The sequence below is a fragment of the Strigops habroptila genome, chromosome 7 (genome assembly GCF_004027225.2).
Source record: "Strigops habroptila isolate Jane chromosome 7, bStrHab1.2.pri, whole genome shotgun sequence".
NCBI classification, from domain to species: Eukaryota; Metazoa; Chordata; class Aves; order Psittaciformes; family Psittacidae; genus Strigops; species Strigops habroptila.
The window spans coordinates 31,255,315-31,265,971 of NC_044283.2; the positions used below are offsets into that span (position 1 = coordinate 31,255,315).

The window sequence follows — 10,657 nt, forward strand, 5'->3', positions numbered from 1 at the left end:
ATTCCTATCTATTTTCTTTTCTTAAATTTATTTTTTTTTACCACTAGTAGTAGCACATGAATTCATAGTTTTAAACTAAACCTCCTGTTTCTTGATATGTTAAGTTTGCAAAGTAGTTTAACCTTTATACCCTTTGCTTTTAGGCAATATTCCAAAGTATTATTCCCTTTTTTTAAAAAGATAATGAAATTGTGACTCGTCAAGCAGTCCAGCAGGTATTTGTCACTCTGAGTTTGAAAATGAAGTTAGTCCTTAACACTGAACCATAGCTTGGTCTGCTAAAGCAAGTAAAGATCTATGAAATGATGAAGGAAAAAAGATTTATTCAAATATGTAAGCTATTACCAGCTTGTTCTTCTGTGCCAGGTACTGAGCTGCATGTTATTTAATAGCAAAAAAGTGCTGCCTACTGAAGACAAGGTGTCCATATGACTTCCCGAGCATTTAGTCACCTATTTTCAAAAATAGCTAAGATTATTTCTTGCATTGGTGTCTTACAACACAGACTTCTCAGAAGGCAGGTTTGAGAAGCAGTTAGTAGAGTCTCTTACATACATGAGAGGAGGAGACCGTAATAATTGGGTTGCAGGGAATGAACACAATTGATCATCATATTCACTTCTGTATTTGAAGGTTTCTAACTCCACCAAAGCATATGGAAATCAGCTATTTAATATTTAAAGATGGATAAAGAATTTGACTCCAATCCTAAGAATTTCAGCATACTGAATAATTTACAATTTTCCAACATCAGAGGAGTTGCTCAGCAAGGTCATTTCCATCTCTGCTATTGAAAGCACCCTTTCAGTCATCCTGAAAAAGTGTCTCCAGTGCATGTCCTTCATTTGTGTGTGACATGGCTCCTGGACATGCTGTGTCACAGCTGTCAGGTTGCTCTCAGTCACTCCTGGGGGAAGTGGAAGGCATGGAATGCCATCAGAGAACTGCAGCAATTGTTACTAGATCCATCAGGCGTGGTATTGCAATGTCAAGGCAGATGGTAAAAATGGTAGGTATGCAGACACCAGCAGGTGGCCTGCACCTTGTACCAAAAGAGGTCCTACAAGTTCAGTTGAATTCATCGTAGAAACTGAAAAATTCTTGACCCTTACATTCTGGTTTTATGTTAAGCGGTGGGTGAAGATGCAGATGGTTTCGAATGTAGGTACTTCTACAAACTTGATGATGGTGTGAAGTGTTAAAGTGTTGAAAATGTAGGTGTCAAATAACAGAGTTAAAGAGACGAGAATGAAACAGCCTTTTTCTGCAGTTGTGATTGCTCTGTGTACTTTTTTTTTAATAGAATCTAAAATTCTAATTTCTAACCTTCTGTTCAAAACGTAAAATGCCATCCCTCTACCAGTTCTTTCCACAGAGCAGCTTCTGGAAAAGAATAAATTACTCAACGTCAGTTAGTTTAGTATCTTACATGTCATCGCTACTCAAGTAAAGCATTGGAGACAGGTTTTAAAGAACTAGTTTTGTCCAGTTAGAGCTCTATTTTCTAAAGTCCTGTTAAGAATAACTTGGAAACTTTAATCTTTCTTTGAAGAGTGTGTACATTTTATTGGAACTTTGTCATTCAGATTATTCCAAGTTTCAAACATGGGTTGTGTTTTTTCTAAAGATGCTGAAAGTGGTTTTTTCAAGTTGTTTACTTTGATAAACATCTCATGCTCTTTTTGGTTGGTTGTTTTGGTTTGTTTTTTATCCAGTCTGAGAAAGTAACAATTAGAGTTGTGTTTGCAGTCTGATTACCTCAGCCCCTAGGCTGGGGTGGGTTTTTTGTTTGGGATTTTTCATTTCTTCTTTTTTGTGAGCATCCATTTTGAAGTGCAGCTTTTTAAAGAGAGGCCACCTTCAGAGGAGGTTATGTTCCAAAGAGTGTAAAGCCACGTAAAGGGGGTCCTGGAAGTTAGTTTTGCTGTAGACAGACAGATGCATGTACATCTCAAAAGGGCAGTAGCTAAGGACTGATAATTTCTCTGTCATGAGAGTAAGTGTCAGTTTGGTTGCATCCTTAGCTCTGTTTGAGAGATTTCTGTGTGGCACTTAAAAGACTTTCTGAAGACGTAACAAAAAAGCTAGATTACTGTATGTATGTGTGGGTGTATATATATATATCTGACATATAGTTGCTGGAATAAGAGCCCTTAAAAGTAACTATTTTGCATTTAACTTCATTACTTTATTGTCAGTATTTGAGTTATATTTGTTTCTAGGGAGTGAAAAGAATTACAAAGATGCTTAAATAACAACAACAAAACCAAGTAATTTAATCTTTGACATGAAAAATACAGCTCACAGTCCCTGCCAGCATGTTAGTAATTTGAATTTCGCTCCTAACTAAGGATATGTTGGATGGTTGGACAGGTTGGATGGGGCTTTGAGCAACCTGCTCTACTGAAAGGTGTCCCTGCCCATGACAGGGGGTTGGAACTAGATGATCTTTAAGTGCCCTTCCAACCCAAGCTTTTCTATGATTCTGTGTTCAATATCCTGTATCTTGTAATCCTTTATAGTTAATGAGGGGACTAATTACTGAGAGTGCGAGATACAGTTTGCATAAATGTGATAGAGAATTGTTTTTTGATGGTATTGGTACCTGAAAGTATTGCAAAAATAGCTCACTTCATTTTATAAACTGGTGCCTGCTGGCTGTGTAGTCAGTATTTAATCACTGTCATCCTGAAGTAGATTAATAACATAATTGTGAACAGTCTTACCATGTTCCTCTTCAGAGTGGGTTCTTCATGCGGCCGTTGTTCACTTTCCCCTTTGAGTTGATGAGACTTGTTACAATATCTTAAAGTATTCTTCCATTCTAATATTTTGTGATTAATGTTTTGTTCCAGTTCAAGAAAAAGCTGTTGTTGGAAGGAAAATTAATTCTTCCAAGTATCAGCCCTGTTGGTCAGCTGCTCCTGTGTGGATGTGCTCAGAAAACAAATGGACAGATGATTAGCTGTCTCCATGTCACTGCTTGAAACATGAAACTAAACATACTACTTCTGAACCACATAAAGAATGTTTCAACTTAAAGTTACTGATTTGGAATGGTTAAGGATGATGAGTATTAGGAAACTAAAAAGAAAAAAAGAGTCTGAGTGAGTTTACAATTGTAAAAATTCTGCGGCTGGTTTTACTTTGATATTCAGCACAAGAAAGATGTGACCTCCTTACATATCAGTCCATGTTCTTGCCTTGGTTGTGAAAACTCACCTCTTAATCGCTGTAAGTAGTTGAGTTCAAAATCAAATTTTTGCACTGCTGGCTTTACAGATTTGGGAATGAGCCAGTGTCGATTATGAAGAATTTAGCGGCTTGGTGAACTGTATTTTTGTTTTGAGCATTTGATAAGCAATTTTTGAAGATACGGGGACCCCAGTGAAGTGTCTGACTATTTATGAAGTATTTTTGGAAAACATTACTGCAAAAGCTCTGTTATCCCTCAGATCTGCGCTATGAATAGTTTGAAAAGTTGTGTGTGTGGGGGGAAGTCCTTTGTTAATTGAATGCTACAGTGGGTCACTGGCAAGTGGAGCGATAAAAAGCCTGTGTTCAGATAGGCAATACATAAATGAACCTGGCCAGTTGGGGATTTTGATTGGAGTTGGACAAGACAGTGCAAGAAAGAAATTGGGGATTTTATTGTGCCATTTGGAGCCGTTAACCCCTTTGGGAAATGAATGTTGGGCACTTAACTTTGATTCAAAATGCTTTTTACCAACCTGTGTTCCTGAGAGCCACTGTCTTTCCAAATCCTCATTTCTTATTAATCAATAGTTGTCTCAGATTTCTTTTTCACTTTTTCACTGTTGTTTTTTAAGACACTGCCTTTCTTACTGCATAACTTAATGAATACCTTGTACAATCAAGGACATGGTTATAACTTGTGATATTTGCTTTTACAGGACAACAGACATTTGATTGCAATACCAAAAAACCAACCTGCTGCATGTAGGAAACCCCCTTTAATTCACTTAGGAGATAGCAGCTTGCTTAGGATCAGAGTTTACCAGCCAGAGAATAAAAGATGCATTATCAACTTTCAAAGTTAAGGAAGTTTCAGCTACACAAATCTAATTGTCTTGTGCCTTTCGTATACACTACATTTATGGAATCAGTGTTTACATTTAAATGCAAATTGTTACTCTGGAAACAACTTCAGGAGGAACGTGGTTATGCTGTCTAGATGGCTAGATAAAAGGACTAGTCCAAAAAACAAGAAGTGAAAACCTCTCAGACTAAGCTCAGTTCAGTTGAAGCAGAAAGTACGTCTGTTATCAAACCCGAGTCACGTAGCAGGTTGGTTCACAGTATGAAGATGCCAGTGTGCTTAGAAAACTGGCAGCAGGACTAAGTGACAGATCTCTGAAAGCAAAAATCTTATCATTCAATCTTCTACAGGCAGGTAACCTTAAAATCTGTCTTTCCTGGGTTTTCAACTTCAGTGACAGCTGTTGGAGCACAAACGTGGCTTTTTTTTCTAGTGAGAAAAATGTACTTATTTGACTTTTTTTTAATTGAATCTCAGAACTTTACCAGCCTGAAAACATCTGTTTCTTGCCAGAAGTGCCAGAGTGTGGATCCCTTGATGTAGAACACCTTTTTTTAAACTAGCATGAAGGTAGCATACAGTTTACATGATGCCTGCAGACATCTAGCAACCAAAACTTTTTGCAGCTATTTATTCAGTGTTGTTCTGTCAGCTTACCTCATATTAGTGTTTGTTTAAAGGCTGACTTGTCAAGGGATATGGGGCAGAGGGAAAATATATTTTTTAACACTTCAGGTTCTCTAGCTGTAGAGTCTTGTTTTTTATGCGGTCGGTCAGTCACAGGGTGGTTTGTCACGGAGCATGCATTTGAAAATACTGAGTAAAAAGTTGATGTTCAGCTTCAGTGTGAATTGCTCCATATTTTTACATAAATACAAAGTACAGATTTCTTCCCCAGCAAAGCTCATAATGGAAATGGATCTCTCTGATACAGACATCAGCCTCCCTGGCTATGTCCAGGGCTCTGATGGTGCTCAGTAAGGCTGGGGATCAATGGAGAGAAATGACAGGGGTAAGGGGTCAAGAGATGCCTGGCTTCTCCATGTCTCAGAAGTCACACTTGGAAAGCACAATAGCCCTAAATAGTCCGCAGCTTTGATGCAGCCAGAGGCTGTCACTCTGGCAGAAAACTGATGGAGGCATGGGAAATGTGGGCTGATGAGGGAGGAGAAAGCGAAAGAGAAAAGGCAGTAGCTCAGAGGTAGATGTTCAGTGGATCTGTGCCAGAGAGCTGTAGCTACACCTGCTCTCAGGATGGGTATGAGCTGTACATCTGGGAAGAGTACTGTCACCAGGCTTTGAAGGGTTCCTGGCAGTTCTTGTTGTACAGAGTATGGACAAAAGTGAGTGAGCTAATCATGCTCCAGAGTGTAATTTCTGCTGTTGCTATATTCTTGGCTTTAAGCTCTCTTACACTTTATATAGCAAAGTGAAAATGGTCTTTTTGATATATTGTCATTGAGCATTGATGCTGTTAAAATGCACATGGTAGAATTTGTGAAGAAGAGGTAAGGGGAAGCAGCAGGGATGCAATGTTATTTGTCCACTTAAATTGATTCTCCTGTTCTTTATATTCTTGCTAGGCACTTTACTACAGCCTTTTGTGTAACTTCTGTATTTTTTTTAAAGACTGCTTTTTACCTACTGTACAGTTACTAATCTACTTTTTGCTAAAAAGAAAGTAATAGCCCTGATATTTGTCTAGCAGTATGACTGCATGTCAAGCTTCAGTGAAAGTTGGACGAGTTCTACACACTCAGATGGGCCTGAGTCTCCCTAATGACAACAGAGCTAAATTTATTTTGTATATATGTAAACAGTCATGTGAGTCGTAGCCCTCCTCATGTGCATAAGATGCTTCCTTAATTTGTAGGTTAGGATAGATCCAATAGTGTCTGCACCAGAAGTGGTTCACACACATTCTGTGTCAGTTGATGTGCTGGTGATGGAGTGCTCAGTCTTCACAGAGAACTATTTTTATTAAGAAGATGGAACACCTCGATGTTAAACACAGCTGCTGCTATGCACTTTAATTCTTTGAGAAAAAAAACATTTTCCAGTTTAAGCTGCAGATGGAAAGTTCTTTAGTAGCCTGTAACTATGGGTAGGTAATTAATGAAACTGCTAATTGTTTTTTAGTGTTTGTGTACTTAAAATCAGGGTCTTCAAGCAAGAGTTCAGACAGGCTGCAGGAAGCAGGTCTGGTTTAGTGCATGGTGTGTTGTAGCTGTTACGATCATTATTTGGACTGAGAGTTCTTGCCCCGATTCAGTTGACTGGTGTGCTAGAGTGTGTGTGGGAGGAATATATTTCTACATGAATTTAGTGTATAACTTTGCCACTTAATGTATTGCTCACATAAATAAATGCTTCATGTTCAGCAAGTCACATATGTAGTAGTCATTGACACACTACCTTCAGTTCTACTGACAGTGTACCCAAACAGCAGAACATCATCTCTGCTATGGCATTATTAACAACATAGTTGCTGTAGATGGCCCCCCTCATCCCTTCACCAACAGTCTTTCTTTGACTTTTATAGGGAAGTTTTCTCTCCCCAGTTCAGTTTCTAGATCCCTAGCATCTCACAAAACACCTACACTGGGAAACAGGTTAAAAGGAAACCAGATCCTTTTTAGTCTTCCACAGCTTCCTGCTGCCAGAGCAGAATGTGCTGCACTGCCTTGGATGCTGTTGAAGGTCAAAAAGGTGGAATTTTGGCCCCCAAAAGAGGGGGTTCTTAGAGGTCTTTTCCAACCTAGTTGATTCTATGATTCATAGAACTGAGGAGGTGCAGGGAAGCGGAACATGTTATTTACCAGGCGGTCACCCACAGCAGCTTTGCTTCATGAGAGCTCGCCAGACTCTTCTGACCTGCCTGACTTTGTGCTCTTTGTGCTTTGGTAAAGCTCTCCCCTGGGGCAGTGCTATATCTGCCTCTGGTGCAGAGAGGAATGAGAATGTCTACTCCGGGACCTCTAAAGATACAGGAACAGTACATAAAGGTGAAAGCAGCTTTCATCTGCTGCACATCAGACATGACCTGCAGTATATGCTCCCAGCTTTTCCCATTTTTTATTTCCAACCCTTCCATACATATTTGTATTGAACCATATAAAACCATTCTCATCCAAAACAAGACTACTAAAAAAAGCACATGCTGCTATACTGTATGGGTGGAAAAGTGTTTCTGTTGCCACTTCACTTGCAGCTATTACTGACCTGGTGAGATGGGAAAAGCAGCAGCCTTCTGGTGTGAAATTTGGAGCAAGTGGCAGCTGACGTAACCCAAGGAAAGGCTCTTCTCCTTCCCCTTTGCAGCTTTGCAGTTGTTCCCTTTGCAGATTTCTGATCATCAGTCTCTTTCTTCCCCTTCCTTTTCATAGAAGTTCAGATTGAAAAGTCTTCCATTTGAAATGTACAATCAGTATCACAATCATAGAATACCAGGTTGGAAGAGACCTCAAGGATCATCTGGTCCAACCTATCTTAGCAAAGCATCATCTAGACTTTATGTCCTAGCACCCTGTCCAGCCAAATCTTGAAGTCTCCCTCAAAAGGTTTATTCTAGACCAATACTCCCTTCACTTCTCTCAAGTTTTCCTAACAGCACCCATCACTGAAATAAATAAAGTGACTCAGTCATCCTGAAATTCAGTACTGGGGGCAACAATCACATGCTTCATCCTGGATCACTGTAATCTTCTCAAGCAGATGGGCCCAACAGTTTGACTGCAGCATTTGGAAGCGCGTGCTGTGAGCTATGTCCCCTTTCCCACCTCCTGCAAGCTCACAGTTTAACGGATTGGCATAACTGGAACAGACCCAGCGCTTCCTGACAGTCATCATTTTATGAAGCCATTTTCCTCTTTTTCCTTCTGAAAACAGAATCATTCTCCCTTCACTTGGGAAGGAGCCCCAGTTATAAAGACAAATTATAAAGAAAGACATTTATAAGCTGTGTGTTACAGCCTGAACAACAGGAACCTATTGCCACTTACTTTCTCTATCGTATCAGATTAAACTGCCCAGTAGTTCAAACACATGCAACAGAGAAAATCAGTAGCTTAGTGCAGATATAAGCACTCTAGTGATTAACCTTCATATAAAACACTCCAGAGCATGCAGAGGGACAAGAATGAAGGAAAAGAGGGAGCTTGCAAAGCTCAGCTCCTAGATGATGAAAGGTAAATAAAAGATACTGCCAACTGCAATCATAGCTACGATTTGCTGCCCTGTAAGAGAGAAAGCACGTTCTCTGTAATGCAGCTCAGAGCTTCAGCTGTTGCCAATTTCTACCTGATGCACAAAGAAGGGAAGGCTTCCTCTCTCCTCCCTCCATGTTCCCCTCCCTTTATCCAACACAGTTGAGGCAAATGTCTCGGGAGCACATGGAAGGGCACACTTGGGCAAGTCAATTCTCCCTCTTAAGCAGAGGCAGAAAAAACATCTCATCTGTGCTGGCAGAAGAAGGACAAGCCAAGCTTCTGCAGAAACCAGATCCTCACAGTTGGCATCAATGCACATTTCATTTCCAACCCAAGACTGCTAAAATAATGCAGGAGAATCATCCTTGTTCCTCTATCATACCTAGTCAGGTAAGCAGGAAGAAAACACTAGAACAATCTCCTACAAATCCACCAAAGTACGCTAACATTCAGATATACCAGAATCACCTCACAATAGGAAAGTACACTGGGACAACTGATGTGTGTTACTCCATGTAAAAATTGGGGTTTATTTTTTTTAAGCACCAATATTTCTAAGCTAGGAAATTTAATTTTCCTTGGAACTACTAAATGGAAATACTATAAAATCATACTGTCTGCCATATGGGCTTCTGTGACAAGGACGCTTCAAAAGACAGGTTTGATTCTGTAACTTTGGTTCTAAAGTACACACCCCGTTACTTAAGGCAGTGTTTAAGGTTACTCCTGCAGCATGAAAATTAATACCCTCAGTGCTGTGCAATTAACAGAAACACAACCTGTAACCCAGCAGGAATAATTCTCAGCCTCATTTATTTACAGCTAAACATTCTTATTATCTGGCTTCTCACGCTGTGACTAACCATCCTCTTAATCTGGTACTGTTTGTTACCTGCAATTGCTTATGCTCCCACATTTCAAGCGCTACTAGTGGCATTAGCTTTGATACAGTAATTTTAAACTAAAGAGAACCAGATGAACAATAAATGATTCCCAAAGGCACACTGTCTCCTCTTGCTTCAAGAGCTTAACGTGCCCCGTTATCTGAAAGTGGAACCAACCATGTACATCTCTGTTCTTCCAGCAAAACATATGTAAGAGGAAAAGCCTATGTGAGGAGGCAAAGAACGGACCTTAAAACAGGCTGTGTGCACAAGTTACGTCTTTAGTGCATGCTATACAACATTAAGTAGCCACTCAGTCTTAGCTGTGTGGACCGTCCTCTGGGTGACCAATAAACTCATGTACCTTGTGGGTACAGGATACCCATACTCATGCTTCGTCTGTAGGTGTGCTCTAGTATCATAGAAGTATTAGGTCCCTTCCAGTGCTGTGGTGAACATCTACTCCAATATACCTGCTCAAAGAAAGGTTAAATACAGCAAGCTGGCCAGAAATTATTTCCCCTTCATAAATCCAGGCTACTTCCAATCACCTTTTAATCCATTGTTTGGAAATGGTTGCCAGGGCTGTCATCTGCTCCCTCACCTTCCCAGGGATTGAGGCAAGATTGACCAGCCTGCAGTGCCCTGCATCCCCCTTCCCCTTCTTGAAGGTAAGAAAGAGCGACATGTGTACCTCTGCCACCCCTCAGGAAACTACCCGTACACCACGACCTTTCAAAGGTAACAAGAACAGCCTCACCATGACATGTCAGCACTTGCAGGCGCATCCTATCAGGCCCTCTGAACTTATTTATGTCCAATTTGTTTATATGTTCCTAACCTGATCCTCCTACACCAAAGATAACTCTTCCTTGTTCCAGATTTCCTAGGCATCGCAGGGACCTGTCATTCCTGGAGGAAAGTGTTGAGAGTAAAACCAAAGCCAAGGTGGCATTGAGTACCTTGGCCTTTTCCATATCCTTTGTCACCAGGTCTCCATTTTCTCTAATCTTTGCTCCTGATGTCCCTGTAGAAAATTTTCTTGTCCCTCACCAGATCCAACTCCAGATAGACTTTGGCTTTCTTAATGCAACCCCATCACACTGAAGATAGTGTCACCTGTCCCTGCTTCCACCTTTAGTACACTTCCTTTCTGAGTTTAGTCAGAAGCTCCTTGTCCATTGATGCAGGCTTCCTGTTATTTTCATTCAATTTCCTGTGTGAGGGAATGAACCATTCTGGAGCTTAGAGTAACCAGTCAGATCTGATTAGAGAAAGTTCTTGGATGTCAGGTTTTACATCACTCCCAAATTCATATGGGAAAAAGCCTCAAATACTCTGAATATGTTCCAGACCCATTTTCTTCCATCTAAGATCCTTCTTACCTAGTTCCAGTGAGCAAAGGGATTAAATGCTTTTTTAAAAAGTGACAGAGAACATAATGTTCCTGGAACACTCGCTTGACTCTAGAAGCCAAAAATACAAATAAATAATAAGAGCAAATA

At 40.2% G+C, this 10,657-nt stretch overlaps 1 protein-coding gene across 3 annotated transcripts in view; it reads left to right on the forward strand.

Moving 5' to 3' along the window:
• The window catches only part of ZDHHC2 (zinc finger DHHC-type palmitoyltransferase 2), a 34,880-nt gene extending 28,432 nt beyond the window's left edge, over positions 1-6,448 (forward strand). For all 3 annotated transcript variants that reach the window (XM_030493164.1, XM_030493165.1, XM_030493166.1), the window contains one exon: positions 2,856-6,448. The gene's annotated coding sequence lies outside the window, so the exon portion shown is untranslated. The remainder of the gene's footprint in view (positions 1-2,855) is intronic.
• Positions 6,449-10,657: the final 4,209 nt, after the last annotated feature.